Below are 26186 nucleotides of genomic sequence, written 5' to 3'. Positions count from 1 at the left end.
AGTTGTTGTGGGCCCTTCAGTCTCTTTATCAGGTGTGAGGAGCCCCAGCACAGTTGGCTGCAAGTTCTAATACCACATCTGTGTTGCAGTATTTCTTTTAAGTGAGTAGGCCCCCAGCGTGGCAGGTTGTTAGGCTCAGGGCCTTAGAATTGCTGTAAGCCTCTAGCCTATTAGGTCTCTTGTCAGCTCTCTGAGGATTGCAGCTGGGTGGGGCTGGCCTCAGGCACAGGAGCACCCAATTGTTTCAGGCTTTGGAAGGTGGGGCAAACCTCCTATGTGGGTCTTTGAGAAGCACAAGTCTTCTGCAGCTGACAAGCCCTGCCGCCCACAGGTCCACACACACAGTCAACACAGTCCTGCCCCGTGTGAGCGCCCCGGCCTCCCCCAGCGGACCCAGCCCCTCCACGGCGGGAGCCCCACACACTCCGCCACCACCCCACACTCTCCACCCGCTCCTTGTGCACACCCTGCCCCGCTCAAGTCAGCTCAGTTGCCAGGCTGCAGAAAATCCAGTCACCAATCTATGCAGGCCCACACGTTGCCTGAGGGTTTGTTGTTAGGTGGGGCCAGTCTCTAGGGTGGGCTGCCTGCCCTGGCTGAGCTGGATTAAATCGGTGCTCTAGCGGGTGGAGCAGACCCTGGGCTAGCAGGTCTTAGGGAAAACTCCAATGGCGTCTGTGTCAGCACGCTCACACCAGGCCACAACAATGGCCGCCGCCAATGTCCCAGTCCCTGGAGAGGTCTCACCCCTCACCGAGATGCACTCAGGGCCTATTAGGTGAGTCTCTTGTCACCAAAGCAGTGTGCACCTTTCTTTCTGGTGATTTTAGGATGCGTTCTGGAACGGTTGAGTTTGTGCGCGGGCCCTTTAAGAGGCACTCTTAGTTTCTTTGTGAACCGGGTTTTCTGGGGTGCTACCCAATGCTTTAGTAGCAGCAAAGTCAGATATTATGCCGCTGGTCTCGATTGTGCTGGGTCCACACAATGCCCACAGCGGGCGCCTCGGCTCAGGGCCCCGCGCCTCCAGGGAGGTTGCGTACCTGTGAGCTGCTCCCGGTGGCCATGAAGCTGGCGGCTTGTGAAGGCGGCGTTTTTCCTCTCCGGAAGGGAGTCTCTGCCTCTTCCACCCCAGTTAGGATTGTCCGTTGTTGTAGGAGTTCCTCTTATCCAGTTTTCAGCTCTGTCTCAGGGGTAATTTTTCCACGAGTAGTTGTAAATTGGCTGTGTCCACGGGAGGAGGTGAGTTCAGAGTCTGCCTACGCCGCCATCTTGACTCCCTCTCCTTGATGAGATTCACCATATTGCTTCTTTTCTGTGGTTTTGAAAGTGCCGTATTAGTAGTTTCTCAAACACTTTTTAGTGCTAATTACTGTTTACTTTTACAAGTTATTAGCCATAAGTAGGGTTATTTTAAATTAAGTAGCTTATTTGAAATTAATCAGTTTATTTGAAACATTGTTACATTTTCATGTTCACATTGCTACTGTTTACCAGGGGTATTATATTTTGCAATCTCTGGGAAGTCTTTACCTGTTGATGACAAATCCATATGAGATCTGAAGGAGTGAATATTCTTTTTTGTTTTTTTTAATTTAATTTAATTTAATTTGTTTTTTTAAATTTTTTGTTTATTGCAGTAACATTGGTTTATAACAGTATAAATTTCAGGTGTACATCATTATACTTCTATTTATGCATAGATTTCATCATGTTCACCACCCAAATACAAATTACAACCCCTCACCGTACACATGTGCCAGATTATCCCTTTCGCCGTCCTCCCTCCCCCCTTCCCCTCTGGTAACCACCAATCCAATCCCTGTCTCTATGTGTTTGTTTGTTGTTGTTATCTACTACTTAATGAGGGAGATCATATGGTATTTGACCTTCTCCCTATGACTTATTTCACTTTGCATAATACCCTCATTGTCCATCCATGTGGTCACAAATGGCTGGATTTCATCATTTCTTATGGCTGAGTAGTATTCCATTGCGTATATATACCACATCTTCTTTATCCATTCGTCCCTTGATGGGCACTTAGGTTGTTTCCAAGTCTTGGCTATTGTGAATAACGCTGCAATGAACACAGGGGTGCATGTATCTTTATGCATTGGTGTTTTCAAGTTCTTTGGATAAATACCCAGCAGTGGAAGAGCTGGATCATATGGTAGTTCTATCCTTTATTTTTTGAGGAATCTTCATACTGTTTTCCATAGTGGCTGCACCAGTTTGCACTCCCACCAGCAGTGTATGAGAGTTCCCTTCTCTCCACATCCTCTCCAACGCATGTTGTTTCCTGTCTTGTTAATTATAGCCATTCTGACGGGTGTGAGGTGATATCTCATTGTAGTTTTGATTTGCATTTCCCTGATAGTTAATGATGTTGAAGATCTTTTCATGTGCCTGTTGGCCATTTGTATATCTTCTTTGCAGAAATGTCTGTTCAGGTCTTTTGCCCATTTTTTAATTGGGTTGTTAGTTTTTTTGTTGTTGAGATGTATGAGTTCTTTATATATTTTGGAGATTAACCCCTTATCAGATGTATGGTTTGCAAATATCTTCTCCCAATTGTTAGGTTGTCTTTTTGTTTTGTTGATGGTTTCCTTTGCTCTGCAGAAGCTTTTTAGTTTGATGTAGTCCCATTTGTTTATTTTTTCTGTTGTTTCTCTTGCCTGGTCAGACATGGTGCTTGAAAATATGTTGCTAAGACCGATGTCGAAGAGAGTACTGCCTATGTTTTCTGCTAGAAGTTTCGTAGTTTCAGGTCTTACATTCAAGTCTTTAATCCACTTTGAGTTAATTTTTGTGTGTGGTGTGAGGTAAGGGTCTATTTTCATTTTTTTGCATGTGGCTGTCCAGTTTTCCCAACACCATTTGTTGAAGAGACTTTCTTTTCTCCATTGTCTGTTCTTGGCTCCTTTGTTGAAGATTAGCTGTCCATAGATGTGTGGGTTTATTTCTGAGCTTTCGATTCTATTCCATTGATCTGTGTGTCTGTGTTTGTGCCAGTACCATGCTGTTTTGGTTACTATAGCTTTGTAGTGTATTTTGAAATCAGAGAGTGTGATACCTCCATCTTTGTTCTTTTTTCTCAGGATTCCTTTAGCTATTCGGGGTCTTTTGTTGTTCTATATAAATTTTAGGATTCTTTGTTCAATTTCTGTGAAAAATGTTATTGGAACTTTGATAGGGATTGCATTGAATCTACAGATTGCTTTAGGAAGTATGGGCATCTTAACCATGTTAATTCTTCCAATCCAAGAGCACGGAATATCTTTCCATTTCTTTGTGTCTTCAATTTCTTTCAGCAATGTTTTATAGTTTTTGGTGTACAGCTCTTTCACCTCTTTGGTTAAGTTTATTCCTAGGTATTTTATTCTTTTTGTTGCAATTGTAAATGGGATTGTATTCTTAATTTCTCTTTCTGCTACTTCATTGTTAGTGTATAGAAATGCAACTGATTTTTATATGTTGATTTTGTATCCTGCAACTTTACCGTATTCGTTTATTGCCTCTAAAAGTTTTCTGGTGGATTCTTTAGGGTTTTCTATATATAAAATCATGTCATCTGCAAATAGTGAGAGTATCACTTCTTCCTTTCCAATTTGGATCCCTTTTATTTCTTTTTCTTGCCTGATTGCTCTGGCTAGGACTTCCAGTACTATGTTAAATAGGAGTGGTGACAGTGGGCATCCTTGTCTGGTTCCTATTCTTAGACAGATAGCTTTCAGCTTTTCACCATTGAGGATGATATTAGCTGTGGGTTTGTCATATATGGTCTTTATTATGTTGAGATACTTTCCTTCTATACCAATTTTTTTTATTGGTGTTTTAATAGTTTTTAACATTGTGAAATTTTGGGTTGTACATTTTTGTTTGTCCATCACCATATATATGTCTCCCTTCACCCCTTGTGCCCACCCCTTACCCCCATTGCCCCTGGTAACCACAACACAGTTTTCTCTGTCCATGTGTTGGTTTATATTCCACATATGAGTGAGATCATACAGTGTTTGTCTTTCTCTGTCTGGCTTACTTCACTTAACATAATACCCTCCAGGCCCATCCATGTTGTTGCAAATGGGATGATTTTGTCTTTTTTTATGGCTGAGTAGTATTCCATTGTATATATATACCACATTTTCTTGATCCAATCGTCAGTCGAGGGACACTTAGGTTGCTTCCACTTCTTGGCTATAGTGAATAATGCTGCAATGAACATAGGGGTGCATAAGCCTCTTTGGATTGTTGATGTCAGGTTTTTTTGATAGATTCCCAGTAGTGGGATGGCTGGATCATAGGACGTCTCTATTTTTAATTCTTTGAGGAATCTCCATACCGTTTTCCATAGAGGCTGCACCAAGTTGCATTCCCACCAGCTGTGTATGAGGGTTCCTGTTTCTCCACATCCTCTCCAACACTTGTTGTTTTTTGTCTTCGTGATTATAGCCATTCTAACGGGCATGAGGTGATATCTTAGTGTTGTTTTGATTTGCATTTCCCTGATGATTAATGACGTTGAACATCTTTTCATGTGTGTATTGGCCATCTGTATATCTTCTTTGGGGAAGTGTCTATTCATTTCCTCAGCCCATTTTTTGATCGGGTTGTTTGTTTTTTTGTTGTTCAGTTGTGTGAGTCCTTTATATAGTATGGAGGTCAACCCCTTGTCAGATGTATGTTTTGCAAATATTCTCTCCCAGCTGGTGGGTTGTCTGTTCATCTTGATTCTGGTTTCGTTTGTCTTGTAAAAGCTCTTTAATCTGATAAAGTCCCACTTGTTTATTTTTTCCTTAGTTTCCCTAGTCTGGGTAGGCATGTCATCCGAAAAGATTCCTTTATGACCAATGTCAAAGAGTGTGTTGCCTATATTTTCTTCTATGAATTTTATAACTCCAGGTCTCACCTTCAGGTCTTTGATCCATTTTGAGTTAATTTTTGTGAATGGCGATAGCAGATGGTGCACTTTCATTCTTTTGCATGTGGCTGTCCAGTTTTCCCAACACCATTTATTGAAGAGACTTTCCTTTCTCCATTGTATGTTCTTAGCTCCTTTGTCGAAAATTAGCTGTCTGTATATGTGTGGTTTTATTTCTGGGCTTTCAATTCTGTTCCATTCATCTGTGTGTCTGTTTTTGTACCAGGACCATGCTGTTTTGATTACTATTGCTTTGTAGTATGTTTTGAAGTCAGGGATTGTGATGCCTCCTGCTTTGTTCTTTTTTCTTAGGATTGCTTTAGCTATTCGGGGTCTTTTGTTGCCCCATATGAATTTTAGTATTCTTTTTTCTATTTCCATGAAGAATGTCATTGGGATTCTGATTGAGATTGCATTGAATCTGTAGTTTGCTTTAGGTAATGTAGACATTTTAACTATGTTTATTCTTCCAATGCACGTGCATGGCATATCTTTCCATTTCTTTATGTCATCATCGATTTCTTTCAATAATGTCTTGTAGTTCTCATTGTATAGGTCTTTCACCTCCTTGGTATGATTTATTCCTAGGTATTTTATTCTTTTTGATGCAGTTGTAAATGGTATTATCTTTTTGAGCTCTCTTTCTGTTAGTTCTTTATTAGCCTACAGAAATGCAACTGATTTTTGTAGATTGATTTTGTACCCTGCAACTTTGCTGTACTTGTTCATTATTTCCAATAGTTTTCCAACGGATTCTTTAGGGTTTTCTATATATAAGATCATGTCATCTGCAAATAGTGAGAGTTTCACTTCTTGGTTACCTATTTGGATTCCTTTTATTCCTTTTTCTTGCCTAATTGCTCTGTCCAACACCTCCAGTAGTATGTTGAACAGGAGTGGTGAGAGTGGGCAGCCCTGCCTTGTTCTTGTTCTCAGAGGAATGGCTTTCAGTCTTTCCCCGTTGAATATGATGTTGGCTGTGGGTTTGTCATAAATAGCCTTTATTATATTGAGGTACGTTCCTTCTATTCCCATTTTGTTGAGTTTTTATCATAAATGGATGTTGTATCTTGTCAAATGCCTTCTCTGAGTCTATTGAGATGACCATGTAGTTTTTTTTCTTTGTTTCGTTGACGTGATGTATCACGTTAATTGATTTGCGGATGTTGAACATCCCTGCTTCCCTGATATAAATCCCACTTGATCATGGTGTATGATCTTTTTAATGTATTTCTGTATTCAGTTTGCCAAAATTTTGTTGAGGATTTTTGCATCTATGTTCATCAGCGATATTGGCCTGTAATTTTCTTTCTTTGTATTGTCTTTGTCTAGCTTTGGTATCAGGGTGATGTTGGTCTCGTAGAATGATATGGGAAGTGTTCCATCTTCCTCTATTTTTTGGAATAGTTTGAGAAGGATGGGTATTAAATCTTCTTTGAATGTTTGGTAAAATTCACCGGAGAAGCCATCTGGTCCTGGACTTTTGGGAGTCCTGGACTCCCAAAAACCTGGGAGGTTTTTGATTACTATGTCAATTTCTTTACTTGTGATTGGTCTATTTAGATTCTCCATTTCTTCTTGTTTCAGTTTTGGGATGTGTATGAGTCTAAGAATTTACCCATTTCTTCTAGGTTATCCAATTTGTTGGCATATAATTTCTCATAGTATTTTCTTATAATCCTCTGTATTTCCGTGGTATCCGTTATAATTTCTCCTCTTTCATTTCCAATTTTATTTACTTGAGCCTTTTGTCTTTTTTTCTTGGTAAGCCTGGCTAAGGGTTTGTCGATTTTGTTTATCTTCTCAAAGAACCAACTCTTTGTTTCATTAATCCTTTCTACTGTTTTTTTGGTCTCAATTTCATTTATTTCTGCTCTGATTTTTATTATTTCTCTCCTTCTGCTGACTTTGGGCTTTGTTTGTTCTTCTTTTTCTAGTTCTGTTAGGTGTAATTTAAGGTTGCTTATTTGGGCTTTTTCTTGTTTGTTAAGGTGGGCTTGTATTGCTATGAGTTTCCCTCTCAGGACCGCTTTTGCTACATCCCATATGGTTTGTTATTGCATATTTTCATTTTCGTTTGTTTCCAGATAGTTTTTGATTTCTCCTTTAATTTCCTCAATGATCCATTGGTTGTTCAGTAACATGTTGTTTAATCTCCACATTTTTGTCACTTTCCCAGTTTTTTTTTTCGTGGTTCATTTCCAATTTCCTAGCATTATGGTCTGAAAAGATGCTTGTTATGATTTCAATCTTCTTAAATTTATTGAGGCTTGCTTTGTTTCCCAACATATGGTCTATCCTTGAGAATGTTCCATGCGCACTTGAGAAGAATGTGTAGTCAGCTGTTTTTGGATGGAGTGCTCTGTATATGTCTACTAGGTCCATCTCGTCCAGTTTTTCATTTAAGTCTACTATTTCTTTATTGACTTTTTGTCTGGATGATCTATCCATTGATGTAAGTGGGGTATTAAGATCCCCTACTATTATTGTGTTGTTGTTAATGTCTCCTTTTAGGTTTGTTAATAGTTGGCTTTATGAACTTTGGTGCTCCTATGTTGGGTGCATATATATTTATAAGCAATATGTCTTCTTGGTGGAGTGTCCCTTTTATCATAATATATTTCCCTTCTTTGTCTCTCTTAACCTGTTTTATCTTGAAGTCCACTCTGTCTGATATGAGCATGGCAACACCTGCTTTCTTTTGTTTGCCATTAGATTGGAGTATTGTCTTCCGTCCTTTCATTCTGAGCCTGTGCTTGTCTTTAGAGCTGAGATGTGTTTCCTGGAGGCAGCATATTGTTGGGTCTTGCTTTTTAATCCATCCTGCCACTCTGTATCTTTTGATTGGAGAGTTCAATCCATTTACATTTAGGGTAATTATTGATATATGAGAGCTTAATGTTGTTGTTTTGTCACCTACTTTCTGGTTCTTTTGCATTTCCTTTGTTTCTTGTCCCATTTGTTTTGGACTGCCAATTCAGTTTGGTTGTTCTGTCTTATGACTCTTCTAGTTTTCTCTTTGTTTATCATATGTGATTTTGTTTTGATTATTTTTTTAGTGGTTACCTTGAGATTTGTGTCAAAAATCTTGTGTATGAGATAATCCATTAAATGATGGCCTCCTCTTTCCTTATACTAAGTCAAGTCAATCACTTTCCTCTTGCCCTTCTAAGTCTTCTTGTTATATCTTATTCTATCTTGTGTTGTGGGTGTGTGTTTACAGTGATGAGGTTAAATTTATTTTTGGTGAATTCCTTCCTTTGATCTTTGATTTTGGCATTTAAGTGGTTGCTAACCTATTCCAGTAAAGATCTACTATTTTTCTGAGTTTGTCTACCTATTTTCCTCCTTGGTCCAAGCTTTGTATTCCCTTTCTCTTCTTTTCTTCAGGCCTGAGGGCCTTCTTGAGTATTTCTTGTAGTGGGGGTCTCGTGGCCATAAACTCCCTTAGCTTTTCTTTCTCTGGGAAAGTTACTATTTCTCCATCATATTTGAAGAATATTTTTGTTGGATAGAGTATTCTTGGCAGAAAGTTTTTGTCTTTCAGTATTTTGAATATATCATCCAGTTTCTCCTAGCCTGTAAAGTTTCTGTTGAGAAATCCGCTGAGAGCCTGATGGGAGTTCGTTTGTACATTATTTTTTGTTTTTGTCTAGCTGCCCTTAATATTGTTTCTTTGTCATTGACTTTGGCCAGCCTTACCACTAGGTGTCATGGAGTGGGCCTTTGCCTGTTGACTTATTTAGGTCATCTGTTGGCTTCGCTTACTGGTATTTCCTGCTCCTTCCCCGGATTTGGGAATTTCTCAGCTATTATTTCCTGGAATAGGCTCTCTGTTCCTCTTTCCCTCTCTTCTCCCTCAGGAATACCTAAAATTCTTATGTTACGTTTCCTAATAGAGTCAGAAATTTCTCGGAGACTTTCTTTATTTCTTTTTAGTCTTAGTTCTCTCTCCTCTTCCATCTGAAGCATATCTGTATTCCTATCCTGTATAATGCTAATTCTTTCCTCCATATTGTCAGCACTGTTCTTTAAAGATTCCAGGTTCTCCTTTATCTCCTCCATTGTGTTCTTCCTCTCCATCAGCATTGATTGGTTTTTCTTTATGATTTCAATCTCTTTTATGAAGAAACTCCTAATCTCACTGAATTGTTTGTCTGTGTTGTCTCGTATTTTGTTGAGTGTTTTTATGATAGCTATTTTGAAATCTCTGTCATTGAGGTTATGGATTTCTGTGTCTTCAGGGTTGCTTTCTGGGTGCTTATCATTGTCCTTCTGGTCTGATGATTTCATGTATCTTTGCATTGTGGTTCCTGTGTTGGCTTTGTTTTTCCTCATCCTGGAAATATCTGGTTGCAATTTCCACCCGCCGCCACTGTGTTGGGGTAAAGGGCTGTGTAATCTGAGCCCCCTGTGCTCTGCCGTGGCTGTTCACTGCGATCCAAAGGTTGCTTGGTCTGGTCTGGTCAACTGAGCTGCAGGGTCCGGTTTGGGGGGGGGTGGGGGGCTCTCTCTTTTGCCAGCTGGGTCCCTGCCGTGGGGGGCTTCTCATTCACCCCTCGTTATCTGCTCTCTGGGGTGCTCAGATGTTGATAGTACCCCGTAGCAGTTCTGAGTCCTCTGTGTGGGAGTTTCCCAGTGGCTGAGAAAGCCTGAAGAGCTACGGTTTCCCTGAAGGGGGCCGCACCTCCCCACTCTCTGGGATCCACGCAGACCAGGATTGCTGATCTGATGGGCAGGGAGAGGAGTTCTACTTACATCTCCCCACTTCCTCCAGGGGCCTAGCATGTTCCACTCTCAAATGTGTGGCAGTGTGGCTCTTTCTGATCTTGCTTTTCACTGTCTAGGAATCCGTTGTTGGTCTGTGACTGTTCCTTTCGTTGTATCTTATCGGGGGATGAGGTTACAGGAAAGCTCACTCTGCCATGATGCTGACATCACTCTATACCCATTTATTCACGGTTTTTATCATAAATGGATGCTATATCTTGTCAAATGCTTTCTCTGCAGCTACAGAGATGATCATGTGATTTTTATTCATTTTATTAATGTGTTGTATTATGTTGATTGATTTGCAAATGTTGAACCATCCCTGCATACCTGGAAGAAATCCCACTTGATCATGGTGTATAATCTTTTTAATGTATTGTTGTATGTGATTTGCTCGTATTTTGTTGAGGATTTTTGCATCGATGTTCATCAGTGATATTGGCCTGTAATTTTCTTTTTTGTGTTGTCCTTGTCTGGTTTTGGTATCAGGGTAATGTCGGCTTCGTAGAATGAGTTAGGGAGCTGCCCCCCTCCTCAATTTTTTGGAAGAGTGTGAGAAGGATAGGTAGTAAGTCTTGTTTGAATGTGTGGGAGAATTCACCAGGGAATCCGTCTGGTCCTGGACTTTTATTTTGGGGGAGGTTTTTGATTACTGTTTCTGTTTCCTTACTGGTGATTGGTCTATTCAAATTCTCTGTTTCTTCTTAATCCAGTTTTGGAAGGGTGTATGATTCTAAGAATTTATCCATTTCTTCCAGATTGTCAACTTTGTTGGCATATAGCTTTTCATGGTATTCTCTTATAATCTTTTGTATTTCTGAGGTGTCTGTTGTAATTTCTCCTCTTTCATTTCTGGTTTTACTTATTCGAGCCTTCTCTCTTTTTTTCTTGGTGAGTCTAGTTAAAGGTTTGTCAATTTTGTTTATCTTTTCAAAGAACCAGCTCTTGGTTTTATTAATTTTTTCTATAGTTTTTTTAGTCTCTATTTCATTTATTTCTGCTCTGAATTTTATTATTTCTCTTCTTCTACTGATTTTGGGCTTTGGTTGTTCTTCTTTGTCCAGTTCCTTTAGGTGCATTGTTAAATTGTTGTATTTTAGATTTTTCTTGTTTGTTGAGATAGGCCTGTATTGCTATAAACTTCCCTCTTAGAACTGCTTTTGCTGTATCCCCAAAACTCTGGCAAGTCGTATTTTCATTTTCATTTGTCTCCAGGTATTTTTTGATTTCTCCTTTGATTTTTTCCTTGACCCAGTCGTTGTTCAGTAGAATTTTGTTTAATCTCCACGTATTTGTGGTTTTTCTGATTTTCTTCCTATAGTTGATTTCTAGTTTCATACCGTTGTGGTCAGAAAAGATGCTTGGTATTATTTCAATCTTCTTAAATTTATGTAGACTTGTTTTGTGGCCTATTATGTGATCACTCCTGGAGATTGTTCCATGTGCATTTGAAAAGAATGTATATTCTTCAGTTTTTGGATGGAATGCTCTGTATATATCTACTAGGTCCATCTGTTCTAATGTGTCATTTAAGGCCAATGTTTCCTTATTGATCTTCTGTTTGGATGATCTATGCATTGGTGTAAGTGGAATGTTAAAGTCCCCTACTATTATTGTGTTACTGTCTATATCTCTTTTTATTTCTTTTAATAATTGCTTTATATATTTAGGTGCTCCTACATTGGCTGCTTAGATATTTACAAGTGTTATATCCTCTTGTTGGATTGTTCCCTTGATCATTATGTAATGCCCTTCTTTGTCTCTTTTTACAATTTTTGTTTTAAAGTCTATTTTGTCTGATGTGAGTATTGCTACCCCAGCTTTCTTTTCAATGCCATTTCCGTGGAGTATCTTTTTCCATCACTTCACTTTCAGTATGTGAGTGTCTTTAGGTCTAGAGTGTGTCTCTTGTATGCAGCATATATATGGGTCTTGTTGTTTTATCCAGTCAGCCACCCTATGCCTCTTAATGGGAGCATTTATTCCATTGACACTTAAAGTAGCTATTGATAAGTATGTACTTACTGCCATTTTAAAAATTTTTTTTTTCTTAGTGTTTTAGTAGTCCTTCTCTGTTCCTTTCTCCTTCTATACAGAATTAATGGTCTCTTTAGTGTGACTTCTGTCTGAAAGCTCTACTCTTTAACTCCCCTCCTCCCTCCTTTTATGTTTTTGATATCATATCTAACCTCTTTTTTGTGCATTTGTATCCATTACCCTCTTATCATGGAACTAGATAATTTTTCCTATTTGTGATCTTCTCTTTTCCCCTTAAATCAGTCCCTTTAACATTTCTTGTAGCACCGGTTTATTGATGACAAACTCCTTTAATTTTTGCTTGTCTGGGAAAATTTTGATCTCTCCTTCCATTCTGAATGATAGCCTTGCTGGGTAGAGTATTCTTGGCTGTAAGTTTTTTCCTTTTAGCACTTTAAATCTATCGTGCCACTCTCTTCTAGCCTGTAAGGTTTCTGCTGAGAAGTCAGCTGATAGCCTTATGGGGTTTCCTTTGTATGTAACTTGTCTTTCTCTTGCAGCTTTTATGATTCTCTCTTTATCTTTAATTCTGGACATTTTGATTATGATGTGTCTTGGTGTGGGCCTCTTTGGGTTTATCTTGTTTGGGGGCTCTCTGTGATTACTGTACCTGGATGTCTGTTTCCTTCCTTAGGTTAGGGAATTTTTCATCTATTATTTCTTGAAATAGATTCTCTGCCCCTTTGTCTCGCTCTTCTCCTTCCGGGACACCTATAACATGGATGTTAGTGCACTTGATGTTGTCCCAGAGGTCCTTTAGACTGTCCTCACTCTTTTTACTTCTTTTCTCTTTTACCTCTTCAGCTTGGGTAATTTCTTCTAGTCTTTCATCCAGCTCACGGATCCATTCTTCTGTGTCCTCTACTCTGCTTTTGAGTCCCTCTAGTGAATTTTTCATTTCCAGTATTGTATTCTTCATTTCTGATTGGTTCTTTTTTATATCTTCCATTTCTTTGTTGACATTCTCACTGAGTTCATCTACTCTTCTCCCCAGATCAGTGAGCATCCTTAACACTCTTAGTTTGAACTCTCTGTCGGGTAGGTTGCTCATTTCTGTTTCACTTAGTTCCTTTTCTGGGGTTTTGTCCTGTTCCCTTACTTGGAATGTATTCCTTTACCTCCTCATTTTGCCTCTTTCCCTGTGCTTGTGTCTATGTATTAGGTAGGTCAGCTACGTCTCCTGCTCTTGGATAGGTGACCTTTTATAAGTGATGCTTTAGGAGGCCTGCAGTGTGCTTCCCTCAGTTCTCAATGTTCCAGGGGTGACCCTTATGTGGGCTATGTGTGTCCTTCTGTTGTGGCGTGTTTGCTGTCCCTGTAGGTGCCCAGGGAGGCTGAGTTATGCTCCTGACCAACTGTTCTAATGCTCAGCTGCTTGTAGTTGTTGTGGGCCCTTCAGTCTCTTTATCAGGTGTGGGGAGCCCCAGCACAGTTGGCTGCAAATTCTAATACCATATTTGTGTTTCAGTATTTGTTTTAAGTGAGTAGGCCCCCAGCGTGGCAGGTTGTTGGGCTCAGGGGCTTACAAATGCTATAAGCCTCCAGCCTTCAGGTCTCTTGTCAGCTCTCTGAGGATTGCAGCTGAGTGGGGCTGGCCTCAGGCACGGGAGGACCCAATTGTTTCAGGCTTTGGAAGGTGGGGCAAACCCCCTTTGTTGGTCTTTGAGAAGCACAATCTTCTGCAGCTCACAAGCCCTGCCGCCCACAGGTCCACACACCCAGTCAACAGAGTCCTGCCCCGTGTGCACACCCTGACCTCCTGAAGTGGACCCAGACTCCCCACGGCGGGAGCCTCACACACTTCACCATTGCCCCACACTCTCCACCCCCTGCTTGTGCATGCCCTACCCCACTGAAGTCGGCTCAGTTGCCAGGCTGCAGAGAATCCAGTCACGAATCTATGCAGGCCCACAAATTGCCTGAGGGCTTGTTGTTGGGTGAGGCCAGTCTCTAGGGTGGGCTGCCTGCCCTGGTTGAGCTGGATTAAATTGGTGCTCTAGTGGGTGGGACAGACCCTGGGCTAGCAGGCCCCAGGGAGAACTCCAATGGCGTCTGTGTCAGCATGCCCACACCAGGCCACAACAATGGCCTTTGCCAATGTCCCAGTCCCTGGAGAGGTCTCACCTCTCCCTGCGATGCACTCAGAGCCTATTAGGTGAGTCTCTTTTCACCAAAGCACTGTGCACCTTTCTTTCTTGTGATTTTAGGTTGTTTTCTGAAACGGTTGAGTTTGCATGTGGGCCCTTTAAGAGCTGGTTTTAATTTCGTTGTGAACCAGCTTTTCTGGGGGTAATCCCCAATGTTTTAGTAGCAGGCAAAGTCAGATATTATGCCACTTGTCTCGATTGTGCTGGGCCCACAAAATGACTACAGTGGGGCCGCTCCCCGACTCAGGGCCCCGCTCCTCCAGGGAGGCTGTGTACCCTTGGGCTGCTCCTGGGCAGCCGTGAAGCTGGCAGCTTATGAAGGCGGCGTTTTTTCTCTCCAGAAGGGAGTTTCTGCCTCTTCCACCTCAATTAGGATTGTCCTTTGTTGCAGGAGTTCCTCTTGTCCAGTTTTCAGTTCTCTCTCAGGGGTAATTTTTCCATGAGTAGTTGTAAATTGGCTGCTTCCGTGGGAGGAGGTGAGTTCAGAGTCTGCATATGACGCCATCTTGACTTCTCTCCTCATGAGTGAATATTCATAGATAGAATGATCTAGATAATATCCTGAGAATTCTATTGCCATTCCCTTCTGTGATTTTTTTTTTTTTTTTTTTTTGTGAGGAGATCAGCCCTGTGCTAACATCCGCCAATCCTCCTCTTTTTTTGCTGAGGAAGACGGCCCTGGGCTAACATCTGTGCCCATCTTCCTCCACTTTATATGGGACGCCGCCACAGCATGGCTTGCCAAGCAGTGCGTCGGTGCGCGCCCGGGATCCGAACCAGCGAACCCCGGGCCGCCGCAGCAGAGCGCGCGCACTTAACCGCTTGCGCCACCGGGCCGGCCCCCCCTTCTGTGATTTAATGGCCAAAATTTCAAGTCATTTCTTTTGCTGTCCATAATATACATACCATGACTAAAAACCAGCCTGCAAAACATTGAAATGCAAATGTCATTTTTTTCATGTTGAGGCATTTTGTTTTTATATATTTAAAAAAAACTGATCTTTATAGCTGATTTTATCTTTTTCTTTTTTGAGTGTTTAACTAAAAAATGCAACAAAAGGGCGCTGGCTTTGTGGCCTAGTGGTTCAGTTTGTCATACTTACTTCAAAACCACTTCAGCAGCTTGGGTTAGTTCCCAGGTGTGGACCTAAACCACTTGTCAACCATGCTGTGACAGCTACCCACATGCAAAATAGAGGAAGATTGGCAGAGATGTTAGCGTAGGGGGAATCTTCCTCAAGCAAAAAGAGGAAGATTGGCAACAGATGTTAGCTCATGGCCAATCTTCCTCAGCAAAACAAAAAAACAAAAAAAAGAATATACTTGTGAAGAGTATTCGAGTCTAGGAGAACAGTTAAATAAATTACAGCATATCCATATATTTGACATTACACAACTTTTAAGAATATTTTATGAGATTAGTTTGTGGCAGAGGAAATGTTCAAATATAATGCTATGTTAGAAATACAAACCTATATATTCACTCTGATCTCAGTATTGATTTATAGAAATGTACACATGTACATATGTACATACATATATATATTTATTTCAGGATTTAGTAAAGCTGATTATCACTTGATTTCCTCTGCTAATGCTATTTTTATTTTTTCAAATCATGTTTATAAATAATATAGCCTTGTTACAAATTGTCTTCTGTACATTTCCAAATAACAGTAACCTTTTGAGCACGTGAATGTTTGATTTTGGTGATTCTTTTGTGAGTAGTCTGTCAGAAACAATCAAAATGGGTTGTCTATTCTTAAATTACTAAACATTTGAGGTACTCATATTTTTTAATTTAAACTTAAGAAATACGTACCAGTAAAACACATTAATAATCATGTTTTCAAATAAAATCATAGTAACAGGGTGATGATTAAATTTCACTCCTTCAAACAGGCTGTCTTTTATTGCCATGTAGATGAAATCTAAATAAAAACATTTGCTGTGGTTTTGCTTATTAAAATGCACGATATAAGCTTATTGCATTATTTTAATCACAATGGCGAGATTTTAGGGCTTTTCTGCATGGCCTTCATGCAGTAGGTAATTACGGAGTGTCTAGTTCATATCAGGCTCTTTGGTAGGCCATGGAAATAATAAAAAGAATAAGAAATGTTTTTTCTGTTTTTAAGAAACAGAATTTAGTGAGGAGCAATTTTACAATATAGTGCAGCATTATTAATAGAATAGAATTATATATAGGGAGCTGTGGGACAAAGGGCCCTAACTCTGGCTGGACTTGTCAGAGAAGGCTAAGCAGAGTGATACATCTGAGCCGAGGCTGGAAATATGAGTCAAGGGTAAAGAAACAGGGTAAAGAACATTTCCACACAGAAAACGACATGAACTGAAATATAACAATAGCACTAGGAGAAATTACAAAAGGAAGATCAGGCTTTTTAAAAAAACTGATAATATTATGTTAATAGTATGAGCATAATCAATTAAGGAGACTGTATGTCAAATTACAAACTAATAAAGGTAACTATAAAAATATGCTTTTGCATATATTACATAGTATTCAGAAATATTGGTGAAGGAATTGTTCCACATGAATGAATTTTCCAATAAATGTTTAGGGAAGGACACTCTAATTTATTCATTCGTGATCAAAATATATTTCATTATATTTTTGCTTCATTAAGCAAACATATTTTTCCCCTTTTGTGCGTTTTGCTTCTTTTGGAGTTTTTGGAGTTGCTGTAATGATCAAATATCTGTTTTTGCCCTCTGCTCTGATAATCATGTCTTCCTGGACTATTTTGATAGATAGAATTATTTGCTCTTTCTTTTAGTGGCCCCAGACTGCTCTAATTTTTGTAGACTTAACGATTGCTCTTTTTACCTTTTCTTGTCCCTCTCCTGATAAAGAGCCCTGTACCTGTTTCTAATAGTCCTTCTCTCATCTAACACCTTTAGCTTAATCAATTTTGGAATTTTTTAAATTTAATTAATTTTTATTGAGGTAACATTGGTTTATAATATTATATAAATTTGAGGTGTACATCATTATATTTTGACTTTTGTGTAGACTACATCGTGTTCACCACCCAAAGCCTAGTTGCCATCTGTCACTGTATAAATGTGCCCTTTTATTTGCCTTCTCCCCTCCCCTCTTCCTGTCTGATAACCACCAATCTATTCTCTGTGTCTGTGTGTCTGTTTGTTGTTGTTGTTGTTTTATCTTCCACATATGATTAAAATCTTATGGTATTTGACTTTCTCTGTCTAACTTACTTTGCTTAGCACAATACCCTGTAGGTCTATCCATATTGTCACACATGGCAAGATTTCCTTTTTCTACTGATGAGTAGTATTCCATTGTCTTTATCCATTCATCGATCAATGGCCACTTAGGTTTTTCCATATCTTGGCTGTTGTAAATAATGCTGCAATGAACATAGGGGTACGTATGTCTTTTTGAATTAGTGGTTTCGTATTCTTCAGATACAGACTCCGAAGTGGAATAGCTGGATTATATGGTAGTTTTATTTTGATTTTTTTGAGGAACTTCCATACTGTTTTTCATAGTGGCTGCACCGGTTTACATTCGCACCAACAGTGTATGAGGGTTTCCTTTTCTCCACATCCTTACCAACACTTGTTATTTCTTGTCCTTTCGATAATAACCATTCTAACAGGTGTGAGGTGATATGTCATTGCAGTTTTGATTTGCATTTCCCTAATAATTAGTAATGTTGAACATCTTTTCATCTGTATGCCTCTTGTCCATCTGTATGTCTACTTTGGAAAAATGTCTGTTCAGATCCTCTACCCAATTTTTAGTCAGGTTGTTTTTTTGTTTAGTTGTATGAGTCCTTTATATATTTTGGATATTAACCCCTTATCAGGTATGTGATTTGCAAATATCTTCTCCCAATTGTTAGATTGTCTCTTCATTTTCTTAATGGTTTCCTTTGCTGTGCAGAAGCTTTTTAGTTTGATGTAGTCCCATTTGTTTATTTTTTATTTTGTTTCCCTTACCTGAGGACATATGATATTCAAAAAGATACTGCTAACACCGATGTCAAAGAGCACACTACCTATGTTTTCTTCTAGGAGTTTTTTGAATTCAGGTCTTACGTTCAAGTCTTTAACTCATTTTGAGTTAATTATTGTGTATGATTTAAGATAGTGGTCTACTTTCATTTTTTTTGCGTGTGGCTAACCAGTTTTCTCAACACCATTTATTGAAGAGACTTTCTTTTCTCCATTGTATGTTCCTGGTTCCTTTGTCGAAAATTAGCTGTCCATAGATGCGTGGGTTTATTTCTGGTCTCTTAATTCTGTTCCTTTGATCTATGTGTCTCTTTTTCTGCCAGTACCATGCTGTTTCGATTGCTACAGCTTTGTAGTATACTTTGAAGTCAAGGAGTGTGATGCCTCAAGCTTTGTTCTCTTTACTCTGGATTGCTTTGACTATTCAGGGTCTTTTGTTGTTCCATCAACTTTGGAATTTTTGACGATCTCTGTAGCTAGTTAAAAACCTTTGTCTCTTATTTTATGGTTAGCTTAATTAAGGTTGTGTGGCATCACAGTATACACTATTTCTAGATAATGTCAATTTTTTTTTAACTTTGTTCACATATATAATGAGTTCATACATTATTGAGTTCTTTCATTTAATGCAACCTTCCATATCATGCTGTAAAAAGGGAAATCAACCTAGGACCCAGGGATGCACAGGGTTTCCTTAAAAGAATTTTGAAAAATTATTTACCTTCTTTCATATTTTAAGATTCACATCTAAACTTTTCATCATGTTTTATTTTTGCGAAGGATGTACTTTCATGTTAATATTGTCGTTAATTGTATCCATTGGAATCTAAATATCAGAATGATTTGACAACTACCATCATCTATGTAAAAATACTTGAGCAAGTTCTTTATTAATTGGAAAATTTGCATCATTTCTTTTTCATCTTGACCTTATGTTAGGCAGCTCTTTACAAGTCCTGAAGTCTATCTGCTTAACTTCTCCCATTACCTTTGAGACTGTCCTCTTGTAACCTCTTCTCAAGGTTGGCTTGTTACTTGTAACTCTAAAAATGTGTCAGGGGGAAGAGAGGTTGGTATACAATCTGATTTAGTCTAGAAGTGTCAAAAGCCCTGACGCTCTTCTCAGGCATGGGTGCCCATCGGAATCACCTGAGCAGCAGCTTGGCTCCCCAACTCCTATTCTTAGTCCCTGCCTTTAACTACCTTTCATGTAGACAAATGTGCCCTACATGATGCCCAATCAGAAAAGGGAAAATTGGTTCCTCTTTAGCACTGCTTCAGAGGAGGGGTTCAAGGAGTCTCCAACTCTCGAAGACTGTGTGATCCCAGGGAGTACAGGCAGAATGTGTCTGGGGAGCTAGTCCCCTGCTGTCTATGATATCTCTAAACATGCAAATTCCCCAGATCATCTTTATAATGGCCTGATCAGTATGTAGGAAGAAGGATGGGGTGGTCCGCCTCCACCCAGAGGAGCCATGTAGGATGGGCTTCTGCTTTCCCCTCCCTGCTTAGCCTTGACAGTGGGGGCCAGCTGGCCCAGCTAAGCCAGCAGGGCTTGTCCCAGGCTCCATTCAGGACCTAGACCCCCAGGAGGACCTGGAAAGAGTCAACCTAGCTAGGGTGTCTGGCCCTTAGAGGATTTCTTGCCTTTAGCTTTCCTGATCCCAGGCAGGCCTTTGAGTTGGTATGTGCTGGACTTTGCATATGGGCCCGAGGTATAAGAAAGGCAGTTATGGGGCCTGGCATTGCTTGCTGCTAGTGGGAGACTAAAGGCCCGGGGTAATTCAGTGTACAGGGGAAGACATTCAACTGTTTAGAGCTCGGGCTCAGGGTTTGAATTCTGAAAAAAATCACCTTAGGAGGAGCCATTAAAAATTGTGTGCTGACACGTACCACATCCAGCCCACAATCTGGACTCCCTAAGTCAGGATCACCTGCAGTATATACTGCAAGCTCCTTGTGTTTCCTCCTCCTCTTCCCTGGGTTAAGAACCATTGTCAGATTGCTTATTGTCTGGATTGCATGTTTCAATAAGAAATATTTATATTGTGTGACTTGAAAATATAGAACTCAGAAAGGAAAGTGTTAATTAATTATAGTATCCACTCATTCAAGATTTATGCAGTGATTCTTATAATGCCAGACATAGTTTTCAGCTCAGGGAGCAGATAGATCCCGGGCTTTCATAGAAATTATATTCTAATGTCAATGGGATGGCTGGGTGGATATTGTTGAAGAGAGACAATACACAAGTAAGCAAAGAAGTAATTAAGGTAATCATAGAAACTGAAGTGGTTTGAAGAAGGGGAAACAGAATGACCACAAAATGTTGACTTTGGAATATTAGAAATTTACTATACAATGATTTTTTTTCCTTTTTGTGCACTGCTTTTAGAGATAGTGTTATGGAGTGTGCGTAATCAAAAGAAGAAGCCAATTTCAAGTGCTTGGTATCTAAGGGTTACAATATTATATTGCTGTTTAGTTACAACGGTAAAGTCACAGGAGGGCTAATGATTGTAGACCTTGAACCTAAAAGCAGTTAAAGCAAGCAGAATACCTAATAAAGAATACATGGAAAGAAAACATAACAGGGGTTGAAAAGATTTTATATTTCTTTTATTCTGTTACAGACAGCAGAAACTTCCCTTTAGCTCAGTTTATGAAAATGTATTAAATTTGCAGTTACCACCGTATTAGTTTATAAAACAATTTTGTTTTGTTTTTAACCAAAGTGTTCCACTTAAAATGATCTTAATAAGATTAGTTTCTTAGGGTAAATCATTTTCTAATATCATTCATTTATTGGCTAAAAATTATTGATGAGATATTGGTATGGGTTAAACAAAGATAAATGATACAGGATTTCTGCTTTCAGTGAGTTTATAATCTGACAAAGGATATTCAATCTGTATTCAGACTTATTTGGTGCAAGGAAGAATATGTTTAAGTGGCTCAAAAGGGGCGTAAATAAAATGCAATGAAAATTCAAAGGTGGGGAGCTCAATTCCAGTAGGAAGGGCTAAGGAAAGTACCACAAAGGAGGAGAGACCAAGGAGGTCCTTCAAAGGAGGGGCGATTCACTAGGTAGAGAGAGCATTGAAGGATGTCCAGGTAGAAGATGTGGAATGAGTACAAGTATGCAGCTGGGAAGGTATAAGTCTGTTTACGAAACATATGCTAGTCCACAATGACTGGAGCTCCAGAGGAATAGTATGAAAAACTTTGCAAAGGTTTCTTGATACTATAGGAGACCTCAGGAATATCCCCCAAATGGGGCCCGAGACTCTCTATATAATGATTTTTCTCTCTTATGGGATGCAGATAGGATTTTTAAAACTATGACTATTATCTCTTGTTTTTAAGCAAGGTTTGCTAAAATATTTGTGCCTTTTCTGAAAGGTCGTAGAACAAATGTCATCTATAAATTCTCTATTGAAAGTACTTCTTGGTTTAAAAATTATATTTATGCTTGCTTTAAAAATTATATTTACAAATTACATTTCTAAAAGAGATGACAGGAGACCTGAGATAAGAGTTGTGACTGGATGCCATGATGGGATTACTTTCTCTGCCATCAGGAAAGTAATGGAAGGATGGGAATGGCTGCTCTCACGCCCTGCCAGGCTCTCAGAGGGTGGATTATAAAGGTCATTCGCTGATTGCAGAGAGAGCAGCTCCAGCTCTGGGGCCAAGTTCACACAGGTAAAGAACCCCAGCATCGGGCAGCAGGCAGGAAGAGTGCAGGGAAAATCTGGGCATTACTGAGTCTCACTTAAGGAAGGAATACGTGGAGAGTGGAACCCAGCTCAGTCTCTTGGTGTCTTGTAATTTGTTGTAATAAACAATTAAAATACGGTGTGGTCGTGGCAGTCCCTAAAATATTTGGAGTCATATTTTAGTGAACTTAAGTGCTAGACTAAGGAGTTTGGGCTTTGTTTTAACTGGTAAAGGTCCTGAAGAATGGGCACTTTCTGTTCATGTTGTTTTCGTTACAAGAATGACTTGCTCAGAGTTGTGTGTTAAGAAAATTTATTTGATGGTTATGTGTAAAATGGGTTTGGAGGAGAAGAAACTTTAGGGTCTATGCCCAAGTAATTGGTAACATTTTCACCTTACAAAGAGGCAATATTTTCCCCTTAGAAAGACCATTTTCTAATGTACTCTAGAACTTTTAAAGATAATTTTTTTAATATAAGATTTTTTTTCACATGTATATTAGAAGATCTTGGGTCGATTTAAACATATTTTCTGGCAAGGCCATCATACGTTAAATAGGTGCATTTTCCAATATCACCCTGACTAAGAGAATTTCAACCTTTATATCGTGACTGGAATATATAATTCATGCATATATTATAGGGAATTACAGTTTTGCATGGATTCATAATGATATTGCCATCAAATTTTATGGATCAATGGAGATTATTAGACTTTCTGGAACCATGCTGTTCTTATAAAGGCCTTAGGTGTAGAATGAATATATTACTTCTTTTTGCTAACCACAAGAGTCTAGATAGCGGATGAAAGACAATGCAAGCTTTCATGTTATATTACTCAGTATGGAAAGGAATCTTAGAAGCTTTCCCTATTCCTAAATGTGTTTATTTCTTAATGAGAGAATTAGAATGTGGTATTTCAACAGCCCTGAAAAATCAGTTTATCTATCAGCATTCAGCTGAGACCACACACTAAATAAAATATTCAAGTGCTTCCCAATGAGGTCTATAATCACGATTACGGGGAAGTTTAAAAAATATTATTGAGCAAGACCCTTCAAAAGTTCTGATTCTGTAGTTGTGGTGTGGCCTTGGACACTGTGCTTTTTAAATAAGGTCAGATTTGAGAACCACTGCTATATAATGTCATGGGTAGTATACATGAAATGTAAATATAATAGAAAATAGATGATAGATCTTCCCCTTTCATTTTGCTTTCTGGTTTGGCCAAAAGAACACATTAAAAACTAAGTGATACTTTCAAAGCTAGTGAATAATGAATGAAAATTAATATAAGCAAGAAAGGAATATAAATTAGAAGAGCAAACCAAGTGTTATTTTTATTTTTTTATTTTTTTAATTGTAGTAAAATATATTTGACATCAATTTGCCATTTTAACCATTTTTAGGTATGCAGTTCAGTGGCATTAAATACACTCACATTGTTGTGCAACTGTTACCACCATTCTTTTCCAGAACATTTTCATTTCCCAAAACTGAAATTCTATACTCATTAAATAATAACTCCTTCTTCCTTCCTCCCCCATCTCCTGGCAGCTACCATTCTATTTTCTGTCTTGATGAATTTTCTGTAGGTGCCTCATATAAGTGTAATCACACAAGATTTGTCCTTTTGTGTCTGGCTTATTTCACTTAGCATATTGCCTTCAAATTTCATCTATGTTGTAGCATGTGTCAATATTTCATTACTTTTTAGGGCTGAATAATAGTCCATTGTCTCTATATACCACATTTTGTTTATCCAATGATGGACATTTGGGTTGTTTGTAGCTTTTGGCTATCGTGAATAATGCTGCTGTGAATGTGGGCATACAAATATCTGTTTGAGCCCCTGCTTTCAATTCTTTTGGGTTTATACCCGGAAGTGGAATTGTTGGATCATATGGTAATTCTATATTTAATTTGTTTCTAAAATTTTTTATTCAGGTAAAATTGGTATAGAATATTATATGTTTTAGTTGTACAATATTATAATTTGATATTTCTATATACTACAAAGTGATCATCACACTAAGTCTAGTACCATCTGTCACTATAGAATTGACTCCCTTCACTCATTTTGTCTCCTCCTCTGGCAAACCACCAATCTGTTCTGTCTATCTATGAGATCATTTTTGTTTTGTTTGTTCATTTGCTTTCTTTTTTTAGATTATGCATATAAGTGAAATCATATGATATTTGTTTTTCTCTGTCTGACTTATTTCACTTAGAATGATATCCTCTAGGTCCATCCATGTTGTCACAAATGGCAAGATTTCCTTCTTTTTCATGACTGAGTATTACTCCATTGTGGGGCATGTGTGTATATATATATACACACACACATATATACCACATCTTATTTATCCATTCATCCATCAATGGACACTTAGGTTATTTACATATCTTGGCTACTGTAAATAACACTGCAATGAATATAGGGGTGCATATATCTTTTTGAATTAGTGGTTTCATATTCTTCAGATAAATATGCAGAAGTGGAATAGCTGGATCGTATGGTAGTTCTATTTTTAATTTTTTGAGGAACCTCTATACTGTTTTCTGTAATGGCTGCACCAGTTTACATTCCCACCAACAGTGTACGAGGGTTTCCTTTTCTCCGCATCCCTGCCAACACTTTTTATTTCTTGTCTTTTTGATAATAGCCATTCTAACAGGTGTGAATTGATATCTCATTGTGGTTTTATTTGCATTTCCCTGATAATTAGTGATGTTGAGTACCTTTACATGTGCCTGTTGGCTATCTGTATGTCTTCTCTGGAAAAATGTCTATTTTGAGTCTCTGCCCACTTTTTAATCAGATTGTTTGTTTATTTTGCTGTTGAGTTGTTTGAGTTCTTTATGTATTTTGGATATTAACCCCCTATCAGATATAGGATTGGCAAACATTTTCTCCCATTCAATAGATTGCCTTTTCATTTTGTTGATGGTTTCTTTCACTGTGCAGAAGCTTTTTAGTTTTGATGTAGTCCCACTTGTTTATTTTTGCTTTCATTGCTTTTGTACATTTAATTTTTTGAGAAACTTCCATACTGTTTTCCACATCAGCTGCACCATATTATATTCCTATTAGGAATGTACAAGGTGAAACAAGTATTCTTATCTCTCCAATAACTTATCAACTCTTTGGCAGAAACTACCTTCTGATTCTCTGCATTTTTTCCCCTAAACCCCTGGTATGGTGTTTACTACACAGTAAATACATCACAAAGGCTAAAATCTAACGAGCAGGTATTGTTTGCTTACTTTCACTCAGGTACAGAATATTTATGTGGTTGTAAACACAAAGCATAATAATTTAGTCCAGGGGCACTGACTGGACTGGAGTCAAATATGATTCTGGAACAAATAGAAGTGAATTTATCCATCACTGTTAAATTAGAAAATTTCTATTACCAACACATGTGTGGTAGCATTTTTGCATTAATGTTGACTGCTTCTCCTGGTAACTTTTAGACATTACCTATATATCATTAAATATCGTCCGCATGTATATTTTATATACAATCACCAATAACTCTGAAAAATGTTGTAATGTTTAAACAGTTACAGCAATCTGAAAAATAGTTTCAATTATCATGACAAGCTGAAGAGATATAAATCACTACATAGGAGTAGATATCATTGTCTTTTCCTTTTTCTGTTGGCTACTAGGAGGCTGAGACAAATTTAATATTCAATCTCAGTAAATACTTCTTAATTTTAGCAACCTGATTGCATGCAAGCCTATTAACATGAGGAATCTGGAATCATAAATCATTTTTTGGTGGTAAAGCGAGTATATCAAAAAAATGAATAAATGAATCAATGAACCAATGAATAAATATGAAAAAACTGTATCATAGAGATATTATTTCTAAAATCTATATTTTTTCTTGGTTGCCAACTTTGGATTAAACTGGAACATGTAGGACTGAAAAGAGAACGAAGATTTCAGGACCAACCTCACACGTCAGGGTTTTGAGTTTGGATTAGAATTTGTGACCTTCCAAAATGTATACTTCTAAGAAATATTACTAGTTTACACTTTTGCGTAACCCTTGTATAGCTCTTAAAAAATGATATTTATGATAACTTAAATGTTAGGTCCTTGAGTGAAGCATTATTCTTTCTTAATTCATGAATAAATAAAATGATATATAAAATGCATCTAAGACCAAATGTAGTAAAATAAATATAATTTTTGGATTTAGTTTACAAGATGAGATTCAAATTGTTACTATAAGCGTGTACTAGGCAGGAAAAATTAAATAGGATATAAAAAATGGTTCTCTTTATAATAAAATAACACCTTCCTATTTTTGATTAAATAAATGAATTGGATGAAATTTATACATTAGGTTGTAGTATATCTTACTTGTAAATAATGATAATGAAGCATATATCAATCATTGAATCTAGTCATCTTTATGGATTTTATCTCAAGTCACATAATTTATACTGTCTTCAAAATGGGCTCATAAATCTTTAGAGATTTTTTTCAGCACCTATTATTTATATAAGGATCTCTGTCCATTATCAGTTTTAGGGACTTTATTCATCCCTGTGGACAGTGAAAATTGCTTG

The 26186-nt window shown here is 38.3% G+C and overlaps 1 protein-coding gene across 5 annotated transcripts in view; it reads left to right on the top strand.

The window, feature by feature from the left end:
• The first annotated feature begins 654 nt into the window (after window positions 1–654).
• Window positions 655–26186, top strand: part of NAALADL2 (N-acetylated alpha-linked acidic dipeptidase like 2) — a 1131941-nt gene continuing 1106409 nt past the window's right edge. For all 5 annotated transcript variants that reach the window (XM_087440003.1, XM_087440001.1, XM_087440004.1 and 2 more), the window contains exon 1: window positions 655–778. The gene's annotated coding sequence lies outside the window, so the exon portion shown is untranslated. The remainder of the gene's footprint in view (window positions 779–26186) is intronic.

Source organism: Ceratotherium simum, chromosome 15 (genome assembly GCF_057802395.1).
Source record: "Ceratotherium simum simum isolate JZ-2026a chromosome 15, ASM5780239v1, whole genome shotgun sequence".
In the NCBI taxonomy this organism is placed as follows: domain Eukaryota; kingdom Metazoa; phylum Chordata; class Mammalia; order Perissodactyla; family Rhinocerotidae; genus Ceratotherium; species Ceratotherium simum.
Note: the sequence above shows the minus strand (reverse complement) of the source record. Positions and strands in the feature narration are given on the sequence as shown.